Below are 20,050 nucleotides of genomic sequence, written 5' to 3' on the forward strand. Positions count from 1 at the left end.
TATATATATATATATATATATATATATATGGTCTTTTGTTTTAAATTGTGGCCAGGCCCCACAAACTCTTGTCTAATTGTCCACTGACCTACTGTGAGCTCTAAGGCCCACCCAGCTAACTAGTAGCTCCTATTGTACAGGGGATAATGGATGAGCACAACTAAATTCTTGGGACAACGAAAGCAAAAAACAGGACAGGAGTGATGTGAGGGTCAAACAGTCAAAATGTGAAACGAGTGCTCCTGGGGGAGACACTGAGCAGAGCCCCCCCCGGCTGCACCCACTGGTTCTCAAAGGTGTCCAAGGCGCCGGTGGATGCCACCCAGTGGTGCTCTGCTCAGAGGCGTGTGCAGACCAGTGAGAGGAAAGTGGCCCCACAGTCCCTGGGCACCTTCCCAGTCAGAGCCTCCTCCCTGGTCATGTACAGGGCCCACTTGGCCAGGGTCAAGAGGAGGTTGGCCAAGAGGTCCCGGGACTTGGTGGGGCCACAGATGAGGTGTACAAAAATAAAAAGGTGGGGAGTAAGTTCATCCAGAACATCAGAAGGAGGTTCCAGAGGTGGAGGGGCTGCAGTCTGGCATACTCGAGTGTCATGTGCACCTGGGTCTCCCTCTGCCCACAAAAGGGGAAAGAAACCAGGGTGTTGGGAAAGCTTGCCACAGACATGCCCATGGTGACAGCTCCATGGAGGAGCTGCCAGCGGAGATCCCCAGTGGCTTGTGGGATGAGGGTGGGGCACTGGGGTGCCCCAGCTACACTCTCGCTGAGTAGGTCCCGCCACTTGGTGTCTAGCCAGGATGCGAGGGTGGCATGGTAGATCATGCAGTACATGAGTGTGTAGAGGTGGCGGCGATGTACAGTGGAGAAGCAGACCAGTTTGGTGACTTCCAGCCCAGGTAGTGGAGCGGGGAGCGCTGTGAGGCTGGGTGAGGCACTGGCCCTATGACAAACTCCAGCAGGGTGGAGGATACAGGGGGGTGGAGACCACCATCATACAAGGCATGGGCGTTGAATGGTAAGGTAGATTTCACCTCTTGGACTAGGAGGCAGGTTGCATGGGTCATGGGTAAACCCATGTGCCAGGCCAGTGCAGCAGGGTCCACCCACGCCTGCCTATTGTAATCCAGGAGGTCTCCAATACAAGTGACACCACGCAGGGCCAGCCTCCCCCAAAAACTCCTGAGAGCAAGTAGTCCTGAGCTGCTTGCCAGGGCGGCTTTTTATACCGCTGGGGCCAGCAATTGTCTAGTTCCCCCTGCTGATTCAGGAGGAGCCAGGCAGGGTCATTTTGCCTGAAGTGGCACAACTTGCCCCACACTAAATTACATGTTCAGGCACATGCGTTGAGGCAAAAATCCCCGGTACAAATTTGTGCCACTCCTATTTGAGCTGCTGCAAGCACACATGCCTGCATGTGTAGATGTGCCCTTGGAGACTAACTGGTTCAGAGTCATAAGCTTTGGTAGGTGACACCCTACTTTATCAGATGCTACGTAGACTGTCCCCTACCATAACTTGTTTCTCTGCACTAATCGTGTTGTAAGCCTAAGTAAGGGGAATTTCCGACAGCCCTCTTAAGGCAGCTTTCGACTTCAGAACAGCGTATGAGGAAGAGACTCTCTCTCACAATCTTTAATGAGAAATAGATAAGCCATATGCTCATTTAATTAACAGCTGGGCCTCCAAAGTGTGTGCATCTAAAATAATTCTGAGGAGTCTGTCTGCAGAAAGATAACTCACTGTTTCAAATAAATTGGGCAGCATTGTTTTGTTGCCAAGATGTTCAACAATTTTTCTTTCTTAGGCTGCTCATTTTTATTCCTTCAGGCTACATCTAACCAAATCATCTAGCCAGAAGTCTAGGCTTCTACTGTCAATCACTATAACAATCAGCCTTGTTTAGAAATTGTTTGAATCAGTACATTCTTAGTGGATGACAATCCTCAAATGTCCTTCATTTTGAAAGCAGTAATCAGTTCTTCTCCAAGTTTATCAGAAGGGCAGCCAACTGCTGATGTTATACAGTAAGATCTTGAACTAGGAACTAGGATTCTATTTTAATCAGTGGACTTATTACAGGTCTGTCCAGCAAGGTATATTTAGAACTGGATGAGCTGTTTCTCTGTTGCAGCCATAATCTAAAAAATGATACAGGCATAGCATTTCTCAGCTGTATTCTTTTGCACTTTGGCAAATGCAGCAACAGCGAATTCAGACTGCAAACCAGCTTTCAACAGGGTCAAGATTTAAAATGTGTGAACAGGCCTCCCTATAATGTAGATCTAGAGCCACCACTGCTATTTCATCATGTCCTCTAGATGCTGTGAGATTATTTTAGTGAAGTATGTAAATTGGCACACCAAAATAAAGCTCTTTCATCAGCAGTTATCTTTGCAGAGTAAAGACTATGTGGAATATATATAAGTGATAATCCAAGGAAATTGACAGTATACAAAGTGATAAAGGTTTCCTGCAGTACTGATAAGGTACACATTGGGAAGGAGAGCGTGCCTTTCAGGTACAGTTTTCTCAGCAGCACAAAATAGATCATGATGGTGAGAACTGTACAGTCCTTAAACTTGGGCTGTCTTTACAGAATCTGGGCTTTCAGTTGAGCCCCCCCCCCCCCAACAAATAGCCCTACTTGCTGAATTCTGCTGAAAATGTGCCACCATCACAATGGGAACTGCTGGGCACTGGGTGTTTTTGAAAATCAGGGTCTAATCTAGATACTAAAATAGCAGCAGAAAATCTGACCCTTTCCTTAATTTTTTTTAACTGGTTGCTTGAGTAATGAAAGGAAACAGATTTCCTTTTGACTTACATGAAAGAATTCTGGCATAGCAGATCAGCACATTGCTGAATCCATTTTACCCTAGGACAACCACCAGTAGGATTTTACCTTGTACTTAGACAAGACTGTTAAATTAGCTCCAGCTAAAAAAAATCATCACACTGTGACACCCAAGCACGGGCTTCATTCAGCAGCCAGACATCTGAATTCTGTCTGAATCTGAACTTCTGACCTGATTTGCCTTCCTAGAAGACACGGTGCAGTCTCTTAGTATTGCGCAATGTATAGCAGCATCCGCAGTCGTTGGGATAAAAGCATGCCAAGGACAGCTTTGCAGTTGGCTGCTGCCAGTCCATTGAACTGGAATGCCCTGTCCCTGCATAGCTGTTCCAGTTGCGGCTCTCTGTAAGAAATATGTGAGGTTAAATTCTGGATCACTATGTCCATAGATCTTCTGCAGTGAATTCTGAGATGCTGGAATTCTTCTCCCCATTCACTCGCCTACCTTCTCCAGCCTCATTTGACCACTACTTTCTGAACCTTTCTCCATTGACTTTCTAGAACTCAGATTTTGATCAACTTACCTACCACACCATTTAATGCTATCTATTGTTTTCTGTGTTCAAGATTCCCTTCGGACAGGGAGGAGTAAATCTATTGAGGAACTGACTATGACTTTTTTACCTGGACTAGCCTGATATTGGTTCAAGCCATCTTAAGATATGCTTATGCTGTAATAATCACCATTGTGATTGCAACGCAATACAGATGTACCCAAGCTACCTTTAAATGAGCCAGCTAAGTACTAAGAGTAGCCTAGTTGCAGAAGCATGTTGCTTGGAGAAGCTTGTTAAGCAGTAGATTTTGGTGTTACTGATTCAGCTGTTCAAAACAGTGACCTCCTCAATTTAGCTAAGCATGGCTCAAGCAACTAAAGCCCAAACTGTCTCCACATGGCCCCATCAATTAGCTTCAGTACTGACCTTTGGGAACAACCTACTGTTTTCACTTTGCCCTACCTTACTCATAACTCATGATCTGCTTTCTTGACTACATGAGCTGCTCCTTTAGTCTTGGCCCACTGTTCATTTCCCACCCCCCATGAGTCCTCATGCTTGGGGAAGCAGGCATGCTGGTCACTGGACTTCATACCTGCTAGGATTTCTTTTCCCCTCTAAACAATTAACTTTCTTAAGCTCATGTTTTGATTTTGGCTTAAAGGCATTCTTGTCCACCAAGAAGGAACTGCCAGGGTGACCAGGGCACCAGACTGGAACTCAGAAGACCTGTGTTTAATTCACACCTCTACCAAAGTCCTCAGGCATGTCAGTTAGAATTAGGGGCCTGAATCTGTCAATCACTGGGTTGCTTGAACTGGGGAGGTGGGGGCCAACCTTTTTTTGGCAGGCGTGCCACAAATTACTCCAGCACTCTCCCTGAGTACCACTCAAGCCTGTTTCCCCTGCTGCATCTGCTGCTTAACCTTTGCTCCCTGCTCTGTGCTCCCCAACCAAGCTGCTGCTTTGTTTTCTGCTTTCTGCCCTGTGCTCCCTGCCTGATCTGATACTTTTTGCTTTCTGTGTCCTGCCTTATCTGCACTGGGCTACTTGTCCTTTCCCCAATCTGTTGGATGCCAGACACAGAGGTTGCCCACGCCACCTGGGACATCCATGTGGTTAGTTAGCTATGCCTGAACTAGGGCAATTCCTGACATTCAGAAATACAGCATCTGTCCTTCTTTCTAGGTGCCTAGGGAATTTTAAGGTGAAAAAGTAAGAGAGTCTAGGGACTTCCAGAGTTACTCAGCCACTGAATAGGAATGTTTGGATTACAAGTTTGACTTGGGTCCCTAAATCCTGCATTAGATGTCTAAGTCCTCTCCTGCAGCTAGCCTTGGGTGCATCTACACATGTGCTTTAATATGCAGTAGCCTATTTTACTGTGCATTAAAACGTCATGTAAAAAACTATGCTAATACACTAATGTGCAGTAAAAATAGGCTACTATGCATTATGTGTCACTAAAAAAGAATGCACTTTCACTACTGCACATTAGGGCAGCCTAATGCACATTTACTTAGTACCACGCATGAGAGGTACAAAATTTAATGCGCCATAGCAAAAGCGCATTAATGAATATGTAGATGTGCCCTCTATCTTAGTCCCAGTCTGTAAAAGAGGGCCAACAGCACTTCCATTTTGCCTATCTCGTCTAGCTAGTGGGACTATGATCATGGTCTCAAGGATCTATTGTTAGGGGCCCACTTAAATTGCAATGAGACTAAACAGTTTTCAAGGGTAGGCTGCGAGGCCAGGCCATGGCAGCGAGGACTCCTGGCTCCCATTGGGGAACCAGAATTTTATTTTTATTAAGTTTTTCTTTAAGTTGATTTCACAGACAAAGCTGGATTTCAGTTTCTGTAAAAATCACAAATTGAATAGACCCCTATCTATTGTAATGCCTATAGTAATACTTTCTTCTGCCATTGCTGCATACTGCCTTTACCTGCAGGATAGTGAGGACGTCTTCTGGAGTTATCACTTAACAGTTTCAGCTCTCTTCTCCATTCTTTTAACCCCATTGTATGTTATCATGCAGAATAACTGTAGCCAACTCTAGAGTGCTTCCTCTATGCAAAGACTCTTTACAGAGGCACTTTGTACAGAAGTGTATGCAATACAGTGTTACACATACTGATCTGTAGGTTTTAATGCTGTAGGTTACTATAGGTCTATAGGACACTGAGATTTTGGTTCAACTACAAACAGATTCAGCCTTAAAAACTAGTTCCCAAATAAATATGGACAAGCAAAACAAAATCCCATTATTTTCAAGACCTAATATTTCACTGGACAAAAACACAGGACTTGCACTACACACTAGCTAATTAGATAAAGTATTGTTTCCATAATTAGTGGAGATGGAGGCACAACATTTTAGCCCCAGCTATGATTTCCATGCAGCCATGATGCAGGCAGTTAGAAAGGGATTGTAGATGTACAGGAAACAGGAAACAGCCACTTGACTGGATACAGAGTCAGCTTGTTTGGTACAAACTGAGTGTTTCGCAAAGACAAGCTGGTTCAAATAGACATGCCAGTAAGGCATCATACCTGATGGAGTATGCCTGAAAAATATTTATAATTAAAAAATGCTATCTCAAAAAGAAGAGTGGGAAAATAGCTGGTCCAGATGGTGTGCAAGGCAGGCATGATGCAGATCAGCACAAAGATGTTTGGTGATGCATCTATAGTGCTTATACCCAGAGACATAACAAGCAGAGCTCGTGTCCAGGGCAAACTCTGTGGGACAGCAGGAAGAGCAGGCAGTTCTGGGAGAGTGGGGAGGGGATACAGGTCTGAGATGGAGTGTGGGACAAGGAGAGCCAGCAGCCTTACCCATGCCAGGAACACCTAAACAGTCCCCGTTTGAGCTGGTGCTGCCACCACCTTGTGCTCTGCCTGCTCTGGCTGTTGCTTTTAAAGCAGCAGCCGCCACAACCACCACCACAGGGGGCTATTTTGGAGCTCTTGGTATAGATACGCTGCAGGGCCACAGACTCTGTGGGGATGGAGGGCAATTCCAGGGCTAGATATCATTCCTAGTTTACATGTGGGGAAAAGATGGGGCAGAACAGTTAGTGCCTTGATCGCAGTTGCCCAGTTTTCAGAGCTGGGACTAGGACCCAGGTCTCCTATCTCCCAGGTATGTGCTCTTACAAAAGGGAGGCTGGGCAGAGGTGCTGAGTCCAGGTAGGTCCCCAACAGTTGCAGTTGTGGAGGCATGCCTTTGAAAGTCTGACTGCCTGAAAGGCTTTGGGCTAGACAGTGCACAGCACAGGTACTGACTATTTTGAAATGGTGAAAAGGACAGGGAGTGCTGCAGCACCCACTTCTGAGAGCCTGCTGCACAGCTAAAATAGCACATGTAAATAAGGGGAAAGGGTACAAGGATGTAGCAGAACATCACAATTAAGCTTGTATCAGACACTCCTGCTCTGCCCATGCCCCAGTCTGTGCTACCTTAACTCCTTCAGAGTAATAGAGCTGGCCTGCAGGTAGCTTGAGAATGACCAAGGAAAGAAAGTGCACGGAAAGAACTAACACTCTAAAATGAATTCACCTACTAACAGGTTTCCCTGTCATGGGACACAGCAGCCTAGCAATCTGCTGTAGTAGCATAGCTATGGTGGGGCACAAGCCCTGGGAACCAAGTTATAGGTGCCATCAGCAGCAATCTACATTACCCTGTACCATTGCTCCTCAGTACTCCGCACATCCCACACCAATTCTAACATTCAGTCATATCTCTTCATAGGGTGGTGCATAGGGTGCTGGTTTGCCAAGCACTATACCAGGAATTGCAGCATGGAGGCCTCTATTATTTTACAACATGAGTATAAGGCTGCTAAATACTGAGTTCATACTCTGGGGGTAGATATTTATGGAGGTAGTATATGACGATTTTCATATGCTGGAAGTATGTTATCCACTGAGCCTTTGTTAATATGGGAGTGATAACTCCAAGCTTGACCATGTGAGGTACATTGTTCATGGCTGGGGGTCAACTAGAGCCACTTTGGGAGCATGTTAATGGTATGCATGGTGGGGAGAATGATGTTGCCATCCGGCGCAATGTAGAAAGGCAGGTGAAAGAAGGGAAGTTAGATACAGTGATTAGTAAGAGCGTGAGGCAGAGAAATGGGGCCTTCAGTATTAGAATGGATAGTTAGAAAAGCCCAGTCCAGAGTGGGCGAATGCTAAAGAAGATTGGAAAGGACAGCCCTGCCTATAGAAAGAGGAAGAACTAATGAAATTACTATGAAGGACAGCTTCAATTTGACTGCATTTGTGTGCTTTCCAAGTCAGTAGTTTTGTCCCAGTGCACACCTCCCAATTCTCTGCATCCATCAGCTTCAGTACTATAACTGTATTAATGGTATTTGTACAACAACAGCATTAAAAGGGGACATGTAATTCCCCTTCAAGTGACTGTAGGCTATTGAGAATCACACCACGGTACTTGACAGCAACATCCCCGAGGCTTCCCTTCAGAACATCCCAGTCCCAGTGGCAGGGGTTCCTTGTTGTTAAATCTCCTCTTCAGTGCTCTTTCCAATTTTGTTACATTCCCAGGCAGAAGGCAGGGTAGAGATGCACCTGATAGACTTAACTGAATCAGAGATGCATGAACGTTTCTGAGCAACAGCTAGTTTTATCAGTTTAAGCATCTCTGATGTTTGCTCAGTTTAAGCAAACCTGTTCAAATGCCGGAAGTAATCAAACACTGCAGATTGCTGTCAAACAAAAACTGGTGCACCTTTAATAGCAACCGCTGCTGGGTGGAGCAAATTGTACTCTAAAACAGAACTCCACAGGTGCATCCAGACAAGCGTGCACGTGCGTTTCCCTGGGCATAAACAGCAGCAGCACATAGTTGTGCCGCTGCTACTTGTCTCCAAGGAATGCCCCTGCACACACACTCTGGCACATGGCAAATTGCCCTGGGTGGGGTAGGGGAGACTGGGACCAGCACCTGGGCTGGGCCCAGCAGTTTTACCTGGGGTCCTGGTGGCCTTTTGGAGCTGCAGTGATGGTGATTTGGGCATGTAGAGCCTGGCTGGCAGCCAAAGTGTGGCTCCTGCTGGCTAGGCTCCAGTTTTGGGTGGTTTACACTGCAGTCATGTGTACCATCCCTTTTTATTCTGGAGCATTTTTTTTTTAGATATACCAGGATTTCCCCAATATCCAATTTTGGCTCTACATTGCAAATATGCAGCATGGAGAACCTTTTGAGCTGCATGCATTTTCTGGTGCTGCAAAGCACATGTGTGTGCTCGTCTGGACATGGCTCTTAAGGCTAGCAAGTGAATTGGGATGTAAAGTCCTATGTATGGATACTTAGTCATTCACATTATCAGAATGAAAAAAGCCACAAGGGATCAAAACATTTACTCTTCTTAGCTTCTACCACCCAACAGGAGTCAGGGCAGTGCAGGAAGTCAGAAGAATGATTCAAATTAAAAAGGAGCAAAACAAAGAGGGAAAAAAGGCACAGGAAGATAGGAAGGAATTCTTATAAAATGGAGACTGTGTGTATATGTGAGCTCGATAGCTCATTTTAGGACATATGGGGAGCAAACCAAGGGAGGACCTACCTAAATAGCATTTGCAATAGTAATGCAATGTATAGATTAAAATATATATATATAAGGGCTAAGATCCTATGTTCTCTAGCAATAAACATCTTAACAGTTAACCCAGTAACTGTGCATGGCGTTGGACTCCTGCCTAGGAAGCAGCATAAGATACATGTGCCTGATGCCTTTTGAGGGAAATCAACTATGAGCAAACAGATTTAGTGCATCTCACTGTCACCCAGACCCTTTCATCTGTCTGAGTCAAATGTAGCCCAGGAACTGGACACAGAAAGTAGGAAAGGTGCTTCTAAATCATCTTTCTGGTCACTTAATCCTGGGGCCAGTTGGGAACTAAACAAATGGACTGTTGCACTTCTGCCAAAGATCACCAAACTATGTCCCTAACCCTCCCAGGAGCACTGTTCACACCCAGGCACATATGAAGTAGGCCTAGCTATTCTGGCTCTACGTTACTAAATATTAGGGGTGTGTGAAATGGGCCGTATTTGATTCAGATGCAGATTCAGCCTGAATCAGGGACAGCGATTCGATTTGTTGATTCGGATCACTGTCCCCGATTTGATTTGGTTGAATCCAACTTTGAAGATTCAATGCTGATTTGGAGAATCAGTGATTCGGACATAGACACAGCTTTTAAATGTTTTTTCTACATACCCTGAGGTACCAGGCATGGCTTGTGATGCTAGGGCAGATGGAATGTCCCACAGGACGTGGGGGGGCCCCCCCATGTACTGGGTGGCAAACTAGAAGTGGACCAAAAGTGCTTCTGGTCCATTTCTGGGTCTGCTGCCAAGTGTGCTGGGAAGCCCCCCACGCTCTTGTGGGATGCTTTATCTGCCCTAGCATCACAGCATTCACAAGCCACCTGGTACCTTGAAGTGTATAGAAAAAACATTTAAAGCTGTGTCTAGGTCCAAATCTGTGACTCGATTCAGAGGGTACCGATTCAATTCAGAAAGATTAAAGGGTCTCCTGATTTGATACAGATTCGGAGATTCAGCCACCGAATCGGGCCAAATCTCTGCTGAATTGAATCAGATACTGAAGCTTTGCACAGCCCTACTAAATATTTCTTGATGGCCTGTTAGCTTCATTGGGAGCCACCTGAGTGCTATGCATTTAAAACACTTAAACTCCACTGAAAGTGTTGCATAATACTGGATAGTGAGTCCATGTTGAGTGCAATGTATGATTTTCATATTATATGGAGGTTTGAAAAGATGCCTACAAGTGAATGATTTGTTTTCAAAGACAAGTAATAGATTAAAATCCAAATGCAATTAGTGTTCTACTTATAATAAGTAAAGGCAGACAGGTTTTATCATTAAGTCCAAGAGTCATTCTAAATTACTACCTATTTGCATAGATATTAAGGGCTCACTCCCCTTAAGGAGGGAAGGAAGAGAGGCAAAGTTGACCCCAAGCATGGGTTACAACCTCCAGCCAATCCCAGCATGGGGAAACAAATCCACTCCCAAGAACTGGCTGTGGAATGAACTGGCTGTGGCAAGAGCCACAGTACTCTAAAGCCTTCCCTAACTTCTGCCTGACTTGCAGATCACTGCAAAACATTGCATTCCAGCCCCACAAAACTGTCATTCTCCTAACTAGTTTCAGCTACAGTGGCTTTGTGTCAGTCCAGGGCTTACCTTGCAGAACAAGCAAGCCTCACTTGTTCTTGGGGGCAGAATTCTGATGGGGGAAGAATTTGGGCCTAAATCTATATATGGTACATATAATTATTCTGTATATCTTGATGTGCATTTCTTTTAGTAGGCCAATTAACTTGTATTCTCCTCCTCCTGTAATGTCTTAGAAGATAATTCTCCTTGGAACCTTCATTATCCACAAAAATTCTCTTAATCTCTCAAGAGCATGGGTTGGAAGCTTCAAGGCAGGCTTTGTCCCGACCCTTCCCTGGTTTTCTAGAAATGACTCTGCTTTCAATTCTGGTCATTCAAGCTAGTGGGGGAGGGGGGAAAGACTGGAAGTTTCAGTGTTTATTAGTTTTGATTTTTCAGTGCTGAGTACATTCTCAATGTTGACTCCACAGAAGACATTTTTAAAGGAATAATTGCTTCCAGATGTGTGTCCATGTTCCAGTCTGAATGAACACTGCAATCTTTGTTAAGGTTACAGTACCAGAAACTAAATCTTTCTTCTTGAGCCATGTCTTTGACAAGAATTGGGAGTGCTGTGTATATTGCAAAAGGATATATGGCTTGGTCCCAAGACCTATAAAACTTTCTATATAATAATCTCAAATCACTCTATGAAGCAGACTCAGATAGTGATATATATGTTAGCCTGTTTAATGATGAGATAAAGCTGCCTTGGGGTTCACTGATCCTATCAATATCAATGGATAGGATCCACAGACACGGCCCACTCAAAGAGGGACATTTCTGTAAAGACCTTAATCTCAAGTCTTAGAGAATTCTTGGAATACTCTCAAACATGCTTCTTGAGAATTTGATAATCCTCTCCAACTTCCAGCATGAAAAGAAGGGGAGGATGGATGCTGTAGACATGACCAATAATCCTGTCACCAGAGGTAAAACAGGGCTTATTTACACGGGGCACTGAAATATCCAAACTTCTTCAGTTAGGGTGCATCTGTGCCATAGGCTTGTGTCAGACACATAAGGATAAGTAGTGGTTATTGTTACGCTGCTTCCAGCTAGGCAGTAACCCACATAGAGTGTCTGAGGGTGCTGCTGCCTGGGACAATACGTTTGAAGAGTAGACGTGCCCTTAGAGATATAGGGTAAATCAGTTCAGCATGATGCTAATGTGCTTAAACAGCTTCCAGTACCCCAAGTAACTCATATTGTAGGTAGGTCATACTGCAGGTATACTACCTGGCCCTGAATTGTGCATAGACTTGGGAGACAGCTTCATGAAATTAGGATCATAGGAGGAATCTCAGGAGGTTAGCTAGTTCAGCCCACTGCTCAAGGCAGGATCATCCCTGACTAAACTATCCCAACCAAACATCCATCCAATCTACTCTTGAAAATTTCAAAGGATAGAGATTCCACAACTCACCTATGTAACATGTTCCAATACTTAACCACTTTCATCATCAGAGCAGTCTTCCTAATTTCCAACCTAAATAAATAAATAAAAGAAGCATGTAACCCGGGCGGTACTCCAAGAGGTACCCCTTCTCCAACTGAAGGGATCAAAGCAGGTGCACAAGTGCTATGGGAGGTGTAGGGACTCTGCTCCCCCTATAGAGCAGAGCCAGACCACCAATGGGGACTTAACCATATATCTTTTAGTGAGAGAACAATACTGGGAACATAACCAGTATAAACTAGGGAGTATAAGGGACACTACAATGCCCCAAAGGCGCAGGATTCAACAAAGGTTAGACGCTTACAATCATAGGCATATTCATCCAGTTGACGAAAGACAGGGTTAACCAAAATATAAAAACACAAACAGCAGAACAAATAATGCAGGTTGGTGAAATATAAAAGGCACAAAATACAAAAAGTCAAATGACAAGGAATATAGGGCCTAGGTACCTGGAAGGGGAGAAAGGGGGAAAACACAGTGGGCCCTTTCCACTGCAAGAAGAATTTCTCCCTGTTAGCTCACTCACCCCAAGTCACCACAGCTGGGACTTGAATTTGAATACCCCACATGGTAGGCAGAAATGCCACCATACAGCCACCAGTGGTGGCACTGCTCTAGGCTGCTAGGGGTTTTGATTTTCCTGGAGCCCCTGCCTTATATCAAGCTGCCTGACCTCTGATTGGAGGAGCTGGAAGCAGGGCTGGGAACCCCTCAGGTCTGCTCAGATCCTGGCTGGAGCGGGGAAGCCTCTCCTGCTGGCTGCAGCCTCTCCCAGGGGATCCTGGAGCCCAGCAGGGAGCCTCTCCTGGAGGCCGCATGCCAAGGTGCTGACGGTCCCACTGCTGCCTGCAGGTCCCCCTCCTTCAGGCTCTTCTGGGGCAACTGCTCCTGCCCCGCTGGCTCAGCTCTTGCCAGCTTTTTGAATCTCCTTCTTTGTGGTCCCTCACTGGTCTCTCTTGAGTCAGCCACGCTTCCCCTTTTATCCCCCCTCCAGGTGACCCAAGGGGCCAATCAGGGGACATGGAGGGTGAATCTCTGGGGCCTGATTGGTGAGGAAAGGGAATCCCAAGTCCTCCAATCATCTTTTGCCTTTTCAAAACCCCTGGGCTAAGTCACTACCAGGTAGCCCGTCACAAGTGTTAAGCAAGAGAAAGCATGACAACAATGCTGCAGAATAATGTTTTTTCCTTCTTCCCCTTTCCACACCCACTGAGGTACCCAGGGCTTGATATAGGTACAGGAAGTCACACATGAGTTAGGACTCCTAGAAGAGGTCAATCTTGACTAGTCTTAAGAGCTTTATGTATTTTAACCAAGTCATGATTTGCCACCCCTTCCCCTCCTCTCTCCTTCCCACATACACACTCTTACTCCAATAGGCATGCAGCTCAAATGATTTTAAGGTAGGCATTTTATATGAAACTAGCCAATTACCCGTCAAAAATGATGGGGGGAAGCGTGTGGGGATGGAGCCCCCATGCCCCCCCCTTCCAGGCCTGTTCCCCCCTTCTGTCCTGCTGCTTGGGGTCCAGGCCTGTTCCCCCCCTCTCTGCTGCAGCAGCAGGGGGAGGGGAGGAGTGGGTCTGGGCCTGATGTGGGGGAGAACTGGGCCTGAGGGTGGAGAGAAGCCGGGCCGCCGCAGCGGGGGAGGAGCAGTGGGCCAGGGCCAACCTGGTGGTGGTTGGGGGACGGGAGAAGCAAGCTCAGGGCCGATGCAGGGGAGGAGGCCCGCTCCTTCCCTCCCCCAGCCGCTGCTGCCTCAGTACGCATCAGGACAGACCCTCTGCTCCCTCCCTGAGATGGGCCTGCTCCATCCCGTGGTGGTGGCGGTGGGGGAAAGGGAGGAGTTGACCCAGGCCTGATGCGGGGGAGAAGCTGGGCCACCGCAGCAGCGGGAGCAGTAGGCTCAGGCCAACCTGGCAGCGGCAGCAGGGGGGATGGGAGCAGTGGGTTTGGAGCTGATGCAGGAGAAGGGAAGGAAAGGAGTGGGACTGGGCCTGAGGGGGAAGGAGACCCACTCCTTCCATCCTCCACTGCTGCTGCATTGGGCTGGGCCCACTGCTCTCCCCCCCTCACTGTGGTGGGCCAGCTTCTCCCTGCTTTGGGCCCAGACCCACTCCTTGCCCACCCCCCCACATTGGACCCAAGCTCACTTCTACTGTCTCCCCTACCACCGCTGGGTTGGCCTGGGCCCGCTGCTCCCACCATGGTGGCCCAGCTTCTGCCCACCCTTAGGCCCAGTCCTCCCCTGCATCAGGCCCAGGTCCACTCCTCCCCTCCTGCCACCACCGTGGCGACACGCCCGCTATTCCCCCACTGCCATTGCATTGCCCCACGTCAGGTCCTGCAGGTGGCAGTGAAGATGAAAGGGGGGAGGGATGGGCCAAAGCCAGCGCTGGTGGCCTTGCCCCCCCTGAACTGCTGCCGTCGCCACCTGAAATGATCAAGGGGGGGCAGGGCGAGGTCAGTGGCCTTACCCACCTGCTCCATCCTTGCCACGTGCAAAGATCAGGGCAGGGGGGGAGGTCAGGACTGCTGGCCTCGCCCTCCCTGTTCTGTCCGTTCCATTGCCCCTGCCTCCAGGGAGCAGCACAGCTGGCCTCGCCCCCCACTCCGTCCCCTTAGTCTCTACTGTCATGGTGGCTCTTCACCGCTGCCAGCTCCAGTTCTAGTGCTTGTTTGCACTCTGACTTGCTGTTTGTCAGGCAATCAGAGCACTATGAAGCATTACAGATAGACAGACAGACTCAGGATTTTATAATATTAGAATTGTTTAGAAGTACAGGACCTAAAAGATACAATTTTATTAGAGAAATATGGCTAGCCAATTCAGACTCACCTTATCTAAGCTCTGGCATCACATTCTAAATTCTCCTTGACCATTTTCTCTTGAGATGGTACTAAACTACCTCTTATTGTGTTTTTCTGTGTCCACTGAGAATTTGACTCTGCAACACTATATATAGCATTGATTAGTCATGGAGGGATCCTGAATATGTTACAACATGGCTTCATTCCAAAAAAGAAAATACATTCAAATGCATGTTAAAAAGTGATAATTTTCTCTGCAATATTTGTTTTATCCATAATCTACCATTACTTCACTAGAAATAAAATTATCATAAATATTTCACAGAAGGCCCCAAAAGTTGAGGGAAGAATGAGGAGAGGTCAGCTAGTCTTGGCCAGTTTATTAAACCCTTGAAGGACATTTTTTAAATAGACATGTAGGAGCTGGAAGACCTGTTGGGTGATGGCCTGTTTTATGATCTTGACCACTCTGCAAAGTTTAAGGACTAACAAAGTGAGCAATACTATATTACTTTGTGCTGGTTCAGAATTCCTACAGTTTATTACAGTGGCTTATATGGCAATTAACTAAAACTGATAAGAAACTTTCTGATGGAACATTTTTTCTGTTGGAAAAGATTGATTTATACAAAGTGAAATGTTTCACCTTAGACAAATTCATTTGGATATGTTAACTGGAAGAAAATGGGGAATGACAATACTGAAAAGTTCAGTGCCACTTTTTGTGATTGGAGTGTCACAGTCTTCCAGTTTTAAATTAATTGTGTTTCAGGTCTTTAATTTCATATAATTAAATTGAAGTCAGATTCAAAATAAAACTTTTTGAATTTTATCAAACCAAAACAATTCCATCAATCTGTTATGGCTGAATTTTGGTTTGTAAAGTTTCTTGGTTTTATTCAGTTCTGGAATGGAAGAACTTTTGAAACTGCAACACTTCTGCCACTCTATATATCCTTATGAAAGATTTAGTTTTCTTACAGCTTTTACAAGTAATGCAGCATAGTGCTGAATAGTACTGAAATTATAAGGGAAAGGGTTTTAGTTGGCATTCCACTGAAAACAGAAATACAAAGATTAGAAAACATATGGCTAGAAAGAAAATCCTCCCACAGCCAAGATGTTTCTGTTCCTACAAAAATAGATCATATAAAGAAATTATTTTGTATCTAATAACTTTCATTAGGGTCTATGAAATTGTAACAACAGTAGCAAAATGGAAAAAACCTCAGAACAAATTCAGTTGAGCAAGGCTACAAAGTGCAGGCCTAGTATTAAGGATGTGAGCTGGGCACATGTTTAATTTTAGGCATATGTTTAAGTCACATTGGTATCAATGAAAACAAACTGTAATTATCACTCTCGGGTCCTAGCTCACAGAAAGTCGTAAGTACTTTATGGAATACAAATATTTCCTGAATCAGGGTTCCAATGAACTGCAGTTAATTCAAATTTAGTTAAAGGCCAAAACAAATATGAAGCTTAAGTGCTACAAAATTGGCAAGAGAGTTTACATATCTCTGATGAGCACTGGCTAGAGCCACAGGACTTTGCTCCTCTGTGTGCACTTTTGGGTAAAGTGGGGTTACTCGGGGAAGCAGGGCACTAGCTGTGGGCACCAATTTAAGAGGTACCCTGTAGCGTTCCATTTTTGTGTTCTCCAGCGCTTTCCCCTGCCCTCCAGTGCCCAACAGTATCTCCGCCCAGGGTGCTGAAATTGTCTGGTTACTTGGTCCTCTGTGGATCTTTAAATAATTAAGAAGTCACTTTACTGCAAGATGACAGCCCAGTTTTCTGGCAGAGTACCGTACTGATTACTATTATAGATGGAACTAGAAGTACCCCCTTATATTAAACTGCCTGGCACTGCCCTTTTTAGCATCCAGTTTGCAGCTGGTTACAATTTTGTCAAATTTTAAACATTCAAGCTGAAACTTTCTATACCATGGGTCTTTTATCAGACACTTCAGATTGGTGGAACATTTCCACCAATCAGGTACTAGCTGGAAGGGGCTTTCCCCTCCCTTACTTGGAGGGGGAAGGATGCAAGGAGCCCCTGGACCTGATTGAAGACTGTGCTTTGCAGGTCCGGCCGACTTCAGGGACAGGGCCTCTGGTGTAAATAAAAGCCCAGCGTGCTCAGCATGCTGGGCAGATGCAGCCAGGGAGCAGTGGAGGCACTTGGGTTAGCCACCTCATGTAAGGACAGATGGCTGGAGCCTGAAGGGCCCAGCCTGTGCTAAAAGAGTGCCAAGCCAGGGCACAGGGAAATAGTACTGCTGTAGCATGAGGCCCAGCACCCAGGAACCAGGAGCAGTGGGGCAGCAGCTGAGAGGAGCTGAGTCCTCGGTGCCCAGAGCAGGGCACAGGGTGGAGAGGAGCCCAGTGGCATGGAAGAGGCGCTCCAGCAGAGGAGACCCCATCGAGCTGCACCCTGACCACCACCACCTGAGGGAACGTGAGTCATTAGGCCCTTGGGTCCCATGGGGGAAAGACACTTGGGGCAGGCAAACCCAGAGAAGGGGCTGGGTGAGCAGCCCCCCACCTAGTCAAGACCCTAAAGGGAGGGGCCCCTGGTGCTTCCTGGACCCCCCACAAGGGACCCCACTGGAAGAAGAACTATCTCTTGCCATGGGGTCAGGGACTATATTAAGGAATAGCTGTTATTAAGATTGTTCATATTTGCGCCTTATATTTTGTAATCCAAATGTTGTATTGTGATGTTGTAAATAGTGTTATTTAGGGTTTGACCTTGGTTCTTGGTTAGTGTTCTCTGTGTAAATATATATATATGATATTTAGTTATATGTTTATGTATAACTCAATAAATTGTATATAGTTAAGAACTTTGGGCTTGGGCTAACTCTATAGAGGAAAGAGGGATCAGCTTGAAAATCTGGCATCTCTCTCACAGCACCCCCTCCTGCCTACTCATTCCATCTGACTGAGAATAGGGCACGCCCTAGGGTGTACCCAGGTTACAATCTTAACTAACATGGCTTGGCTATTTCCCACAAAATAATGTAGGTTATTATTTTGCACGTTAAAAATGGACACAACCATTGAGAATGCATAGCAAAGACTTGATATGTGACATTGCCAGTGGAGGGGAGGGAGGGAAGGAGGGTTTAACCAAGGATATGCCTTTTTCCACTTTCCTGAAAAATTTTCCCAAATCTAACCAAGTTATGATTCTTTAAAAAAAAATTAAAATCACCCTTTAGACAAGTTCATCATAATGTTGGCATTTCCTAGCTTTTCAGTGCTTCATTTTGCCGCATCAACATTTTTTCAGTATTTTTTAGGTGTAGTGGGCAGTATATCATATCAATTCCTTACCAAAGCATTAACCCCCCCCCCAACCAAACAAACAAAAAACAGAACAGGCTTTACACCCTTCCCTCCCACACCCAGCAGCTAAATGCTTTTGAGAATGCCTTATTTTTTGCTAGAATGAAGAAGTATACAACACAAGGGGGAGAGAAAGAGAGACTTAGAAAATGTTAGTACTATCCTGCATAATATCCTCAAGAGTGCAGTCCAAGCAACTACAACAAGTAGTGGTATATTGCACATTGACAGGATTTCAGATCTGTATAACATGTATTATCCATGCAATGGAGATGCTTCCAGAGAATCTCTAAGCCCTTTGCATGAATAACACCTAAAAACAAACATCTAATGGCAATAAGATTCCTTGCCAACAGAGCTTTTGGGTTAGATCTATTACCTAGGTAGGATATGTTGGGCTAGATCTATTACCTAGCAATGTTTCTGCCATTGTTTAATATTATATATTCTCTCTTCACAGTTCCTTATGAGGTTCCATATGTGATTTCAGAGAGAAGCAAATACAAATACTCAGGTTAACAATAAGCTTTACTTCACAGCTGAATAAGGGCTAGAAACCTGCAAGATGTTTTTATGAGATTATATGAGGCGAATACTCTGACAAACTTTATATTTTGTAAGATTTTGGCCACACACAATGGGAAAAGAGGCTATCCCAGTTTGAGACAGCCCTGAAACAAAAGTATAGACATATGACAATATTCAGGCCTATGATTTGAGGTAATCTCTACTTTGATCCCCATACAACAGGGGTGGGCAAAATGCAGCCCGTGGGCCAGATGTGGCCTGCCAGACCATTCTATCCAGCCTGCAGAGCCCCCCCAAGATTAGAAAATTAATATTTATCTGCCTCTGGCTGCCTGTCATGCAGCCCTTGATGGCTTGCCAAAACTCAGTAAGCAGCCCCCTGCCCAAAATAACTGCCTGCCCCTGCCATACAAGCTTCAACTCTCAATAGTTCTAACATAAGGAAAACATAAGCTGTTTTTTAAGTTTAAAGGGTATAGATCCATCACTATATGAAAGGGGTGTTAAAGATATGATCTATAGGCCAGATCCAGATCAGGGAGCCCTATAAACTGGCCCACACTGCTGCCTACCAGTCTCAGATTGGACCTGCTTGCCACATGTGGTATACTGGAAACCAGCCTGCATATTGCAGGGGCCTATTGCATTTGATACCCCAATCTACGTCATAAAGGCAAAAAAATGAGAGATGGGCTTCGGTTTGTTCGCACTGCTGTTCAATTAAGAGTGAAATGCTTCTTAACTTTGCCTATTAATGGTCTCTCTCTGTTCTTCCATCTGTCAGTAAAAAAAAAAAAAAGGGTGTTGTTGCAGTGCACTCAGGTGCCCTGTGCCTGACAGCGGAGACTGCTCTGGGGAGACCCCTAGTGGCAGAAAGGGGGAGGCTCCGCTCCCAGTCACCAGGGCTCCACAGGTGCTGGTTGCTGGGGCAACTGGTAAAACCAGCTGACCAGGAAGGGGCAGGGCTTATCCCTTCTTAAGCCCAGGTAGGAAGCCAGGAGGGCAGTCCCTCTCCAGCAGCTGTGGGAGTAGGGGCTCAGCTCGGACAGACAGAGGGGAGGACTCTGGATGTGAGAGCATCCCCCAGTTGCTGCTGGGGTTGGGGGAGCCCTCCTTCCCCCCCTGCTCCCTCACTCTCTAGTAGGGAGTAGTTTTTTGTTTGACTGGATGGTCTAGTTTTTATGTTGTAGCCCAGGGGCTTTATGTTTTATGTTTACTGTTTTGACCGGAGGACTGGGTGAGGCTATTAGGGGTGGAAGAGGCCTCATAGGAGCTCCACGGTAGCGGGGGGTCTCCTGGCACCAGAGAAGGCGCAGCTTTGT

The 20,050-nt window shown here is 45.9% G+C and overlaps 1 long non-coding RNA gene across 1 annotated transcript in view; it reads right to left on the minus strand.

Moving 5' to 3' along the window:
- The window catches only part of LOC109319636, a 28,002-nt gene extending 15,936 nt beyond the window's left edge, over positions 1–12,066 (minus strand). Inside the window, exon 1 of the long non-coding RNA XR_002103570.1 lies at positions 12,003–12,066. This is a non-coding gene — a long non-coding RNA (uncharacterized LOC109319636). The remainder of the gene's footprint in view (positions 1–12,002) is intronic.
- Between the last annotated feature and the right edge of the window lie 7,984 nt (positions 12,067–20,050).

The sequence above is a fragment of the Crocodylus porosus genome, unplaced genomic scaffold (assembly GCF_001723895.1).
Source record: "Crocodylus porosus isolate Cpor-Errol unplaced genomic scaffold, CroPor_comp1, whole genome shotgun sequence".
In the NCBI taxonomy this organism is placed as follows: domain Eukaryota; kingdom Metazoa; phylum Chordata; order Crocodylia; family Crocodylidae; genus Crocodylus; species Crocodylus porosus.